Source organism: Corvus cornix, chromosome 5 (assembly GCF_000738735.6).
Source record: "Corvus cornix cornix isolate S_Up_H32 chromosome 5, ASM73873v5, whole genome shotgun sequence".
NCBI classification, from domain to species: domain Eukaryota; kingdom Metazoa; phylum Chordata; class Aves; order Passeriformes; family Corvidae; genus Corvus; species Corvus cornix.
This window is the reverse complement of record NC_046335.1, coordinates 712,646-718,190: the sequence shown is the minus strand read 5'-3', so window position 1 is coordinate 718,190 and position 5,545 is coordinate 712,646.

The following is a 5,545-nucleotide window of genomic DNA, read 5'->3' as shown; positions in this document are numbered from 1 at the left end:
TCAGCTTGAACCTCTCCTCATGTGGGTTTGGGACTACTGAAGCACCAGAATTTGGAGCTGCTGCCCATTCCTCATTTGGCAGGTTCAGCTTAGCACATTTATTTTTAATTGAATCTTTTTATTTTGTTTTATTTTATTTTAATTTTTATTTTATTTCAGTTTTGTATTTTCTTTTTAATTTCTTTTGATTTTTTTTATTTATTGCTTTCATTTTATTTTTATTTTATTGTTTTTATTTTATTGTGTTCTTATTTTTATTTTATTGGGGTTTTTATTGTTTATTTTATTGTTAGTTTTTATATTTATTGTTTAAAATTTATTTTATTTTTTATTTCATTGGGGTTTTTTATTTTATATCTTCTTTTTTATTGTATTTTTAATTTCATTTTACATTTTTTACCTTATTTCATTTTATTTTCTTATTTAATTTAGTTTTATATTATATCTTTTATTTTATTATACCTTACCTAATTTTACTTTACCTTATTCGATACTATATTATTTTATTTGATATTATTTTAATTGAATGACATTATTTCATGTTACCTTATCGCATTTATTTTATCCGATTTTACCTCGGCAGATCAATAGCTGGCAGAACAACGAGATGGCTCCGATGAGAGATGATTTCCTTTTGCAGCTGTCCCTCTTGTGCCTCAGGAATGCTGCTGGAACTCTGCTTTCCATGGGAATGGGAGCGGGGGCTCCCCCCAGGGCACAGCAATCAGTGATTCCTCCTTCTTTTCCCAATTCTGCCACTCCTGGCTCCCCTCTGGCAGTGGTGGGAGCTCAGGAGGAAGCGCCCTGAGCTCATCAAACCCTGCACTGATGGATAAACCTGGCTCTAATTTACATGGCTGGGCTAATTAAGTGGTACAAATTACCAGCCTTGGAAATTTCCACTGGCAGACAAAGCCATTTTTTCCTCTTGGCATCCTCTCGAGGGAAGAGGTTTTTGTGGGGAAGTGCAGAAGGAAGGGGCTGGATCTGGGGTCTCCCTGCCCAGGGAATGATGGAATTGGGAGCTGCAGGCCCTGGGGATGGGGCAGAGACCTGGCACAAACTAAATTGGCTGGGCAAGAAATCAGCTGAGGGCTGGGCAGAGCTGTGTCCCAAAGGAGTGTGACCAGTGCAGGGCTGCCGTGTTTGGTGGCTCTCGGGCCAGGCATCGGCCTGGAAAAGATTTTTTTTATTATTATTATTATTATTATTATTATTATTATTATTATTATTATTTCACATTCCAAACCCACGCCGTGTTAAACTCACCCACTGTTCCAGGGTGTGCCAGGCACTGGAGTTGTCCCAGATGATTCTTGGGATGGGGTTGATTCCTACAAACTGAGAAACCCTTAATCCACCGTGGCACAAGGGGTGAGCTCTGCCCCCCTTCTGTGTCCAGAGGATACGGATTCATTTTCCTCTGGACTGGTTCCATCTGCTCGGAATCCCTGGGGTGGAAAACGAAAATCTCCTTCATCGCCTGGCTCCTTGCGCAGCATTCCCTGAGGGAAGGGGTGCACCCGGCTCTGTGAGAGGAGACCATTTCATGGAAAACTGGCTGTACCTCGGTGCTGGGATTTGGGATCCTTTCTGCTGCTCCAAGGGCCAGCAAACCCTGGGATCAGGATCCCAGGACACAGGGCGGTGACAGGACAGGTTCTCCAGCCCAGCCGCCCTGGGCGCTCCCCACACAAGCCACGAGCTGCTGCCCGGTCGAGGCTGTACTTTCACTCACTTCGGAGCAGTAATTGCTCGTGTTAATGAGCTGTCTGATGATTAAAGGATCATCTCTGGCTCTGGGGCTGCTGCTGTGACTCGGGGCTGTCCCTGAGCTGCAGCCACGGACGGGGCATGTGAGCTGATCCCGATCAGCCTCCCGGGGCTGGCCAGGATAATTAACAACCCCAAGCTTTTGGGTTCTGGAGCTCTTCAGATGAAAGCCAGCAGGAGAGAGGGATCAGCTCCTGATCCCAGCACTGTTCCCTGAGCACCCCGGAGGTTCTTGCCATGACACTGAACAGAGGGGTTCTGTCCTTAGGAGAGGCCACCTTGTCCCTGCCCTGCTCCAGAGCCACGGCCAGCTGGCAGGGCAGGGATGCCCCATCCCGTATTTTTGTATCCATCAGCAGGACTTCTCATATTATAGATGACCAGAGCAAACCACTCCTGGCTCTTCCTGAAATCTGGATATTTAACAGATCTGGAGGCAGATATTTAATGCAGGAAATTGAGTGGTGGTGATGTTCTCTTCCTCTTTATCCCATTACCTCTTTTCCTTTTATTTTCACCTGTTGTTTCCTGGCATTATGTGCAATGTTCTGTTCCAGAGCATTCAAATGGGATAAATGCAGATTATTTCTATTTGTAAAGTGGTTTTCCTTGTGTCCAGGAGGAATTGCATCTCCTCTGAGGTGCCCAGGGCCCAGCAGCGTCCCTCTGGCTGTGGCACAGCACAGGTGACACAATGTGACAACGCCTGTGACAAATAAACTGCTCCAAGCCTTTCTCAACAGCCCAGAGAATCAAAACCAACTTGAAATTCAAGCCTGGATGACTCTGCAGTGCCTCGTGAGGGCTGACAGGCGACACAGATCCTGTAATTCCAAGTACATCCTTTCCCGGGGTTCTGTGGATGCCGAGGGCCCCTCGGAGCTTGTCAGCCAGGGCAGTTCATTTCAAGGGATAACACTTCCTTCCTGGGACTGCAATGCGTTTTATTCATGGGCTTGCTTCAGCAGATTTCTATTTTCAATGCTGCCAGCCTGGCTCCTGGTGCTTATTTGGGTTTTTATCCATGTGTACTGCACAGATAACACCGGAGTTCAGCTGCTTTCATTAGCAGGGCGAGGAGAGAGCCTGGGAGAGGCACAGCCTGAGCTCAGAAATGCTGAACTGGGGGTGGCCACAGACAGCTGGGGCCCTCCATGGTCATTTATTGATTTATTCCCTGCTCTCAGGATGGCAGGTGGATGTGGAATGTGCAGAACACATCAAACACGGCTAAAACAGAGGGGGTGGGAAGAGGGGCTGCCCCTGGATCCCTGGCAGTGCCCAAGGCCAGGCTGGACATTGGGGCTGGGAGCAGCCTGGGACAGTGGGAGATGTCCCTGCCATGGCAGGGCTGGGGCTGGCTGGGATTTAAGGTCCCTTCCATCCCAAACCATTCCAGAATTCCATGAAAATGCCATCCCAAGCCCTGAGGTGGGAGGAGCTCAGGTGCTGAGCTGGCCCAGCAGCTTTGGTGTCCTCCTCATGTCCAGTTCAAGTTAATTCTGCCTAAACCAGACCCAAACTGAGCTTCTCCCGTGGGGAAAGGCTGAAAGTGGGGATTAACAGTTGGAGCCAAGCTGGAACTGGGAGGGGTGGGATTGCCTTGGAGAAATCCAGGGCTGGACACCAGGGAAGGATTTATCCTGAAGGATTTAAAGTGTCCCTGGATAAGTTCAGGCTGAGAAGCAGAAGAAAGTTTCTGACCTCCACTAAAATAAAGAACAGCTCCCGACAGGACAAGAAGGGGAAAAGGATGGGTTTGTTTGAAGTTCAGCAGTTTATGGAAACAATCCCAGGATGTGGTCCCGTGGGAATACATGAAATGTTCTGGATGGATCCTTCTCCTTCTCACCGGGGATTGACAGGGCAGGAACAGCCACAGGGGCCTGGGGACATTCCAACCCCTCTTAATGACCCTCCATGCCCCAATTTAGCAAAATTTCCCAAAACTCCATATTTTATTGAGTAATTGTTCTTAAAAGTAGCTGGCAGAGCAGTTAAAATAAACTCATCACTCCTCAATATTCCACTCCTTCTTCCTGGGCTTGTTTCCCCAGATTTGAACTTTATTCTGGGAATAATAAATAGACTTTGCTGCACATGAGCAGCAAAAATGTCGTATTAAAAGCAGCCTGAATATTTAACTGAAGTTTAAACTTGTCATTCAATGAGCTGATAATAAATGCCATAAGCTATTCAGCTTTCAAATTAAATCCCTGAGCAAATGTTTTGAGAGAAGGGGCTGATTTATCCCTGTGTACGACTTTATTTGCTGGGAAATTTCAATATTGAAGTCACAGCACTTCTGAAAAAAAGCCTTAAATCAAGATTTTCCATTGACAACTTAATCTGGTAGCAGAGGCTGATGAAGATAGGCTGGTATCTTGAATATTGAGTTATTTCCCAGGCTTCTATTTTTCTCCCTTGGAAATTTGCTTTGCCAACTGCCTAAAAAGTAATTTTTATTATGATGGGGTTTTATTTTCACATAATTTTGCAGATTATTTACTGGGAATGAGAGGAGAATGGGGTTTAAAGAGATGTGATGGACACATGATGGATACCTCTCCTGTTTGCTGGTTCTTCTGTTAGTTGTAGGTAATAAATTCCAACTTCCAAGGCAAAGGGAATTATCCAGGGAGGAGCAAACCCCAAGAACCCTCCCTGAGAGTCCCTCAGTGCCACAGCTCCCAGCGGGGAGAGGAACATCTGGAGAAATCAGGCCAGTTCTGGGTTCACATCTGCACTAAAAATATCTAAATCTGGTCAGATATTGGTGATTCTTCTCAAACTTCAGCTCCAGCTGGGCCAGGGCAGGCTCAGGGTGGGCAGCAGCAGGAATTTCCCCATGGAAAGGGTGCTCAGGCCTTGGCAGGGGCTGCCCAGGGAGCTTTGGAGTGCCCATCCCTGGAGGTGTCCAAGGAGGGACTGGACGTTGGGCTGGGACAAGGTGGGCATCGGGCACAGCTGGGACTCGATGGTCCTGGAGGGGTTTCCAACCTCAAGGATTCCAGGATTCTGAGAGGATGGGACCGGAATCCACCGCAGTTCACCGCACACATCAGCCAAGGCTCTGGTTTTCCATCAGAGCCAGGATTTTCAAGGCTGGGTTCCCTGTCCTGACCCTCCTCTGTCCTGCCCAGCTCTCCCATCCCGGATCAGGAGCCGATGCCCTTCCCGCAGCCCGGGAGGCACAGGCTGCACGAATCCACCATCAGCTGCATTTCCAGGATCAGCAAACGACTGAGGGAGAGGAGAGGGAACAATTTATTAACATTTCTTTTCCACAGGCAGCTGAGCCTGGGCACGCTCCTGCTCTGGGCTTATCCCATCAGATATGGGGACGCTCCTGAGCCGAAAGGTGAGTCCATGTCTGAAAGCACTGAAAGGAAGCTTAAAAACAGAGAAGTTCTGCCTCTCACCCCTCTAAAATTCCCAAGAAACGTGCTCAGAGCAGCTCATTGTGGAGCAGGCTGTGCAACACCCCGAGGTCCCTCCTGTTCCCAGTCTGTGTGCCACAGGATTAGAAAGAGACTCCATGTATAAATAGAGTGTAGAAAAGAGCACAGCAGGCTTAGAGCCTTGTTTTCAGTTCAGCAGGCTACAGCGATGAACAGCGCTGGTTCCTTTCTGCTCTGACAGCAGAAAAACACCTCAGCAGTGCTTTTCCCCTCCTGGAGTTGCTATTCCAGCTCCGGAGCCGCTGTGCAGCAGCGGGGAAGCTGCCCTGTGCTTCCCACTGCCCGTGGATCACCGTTCCCACCTGCAGAAG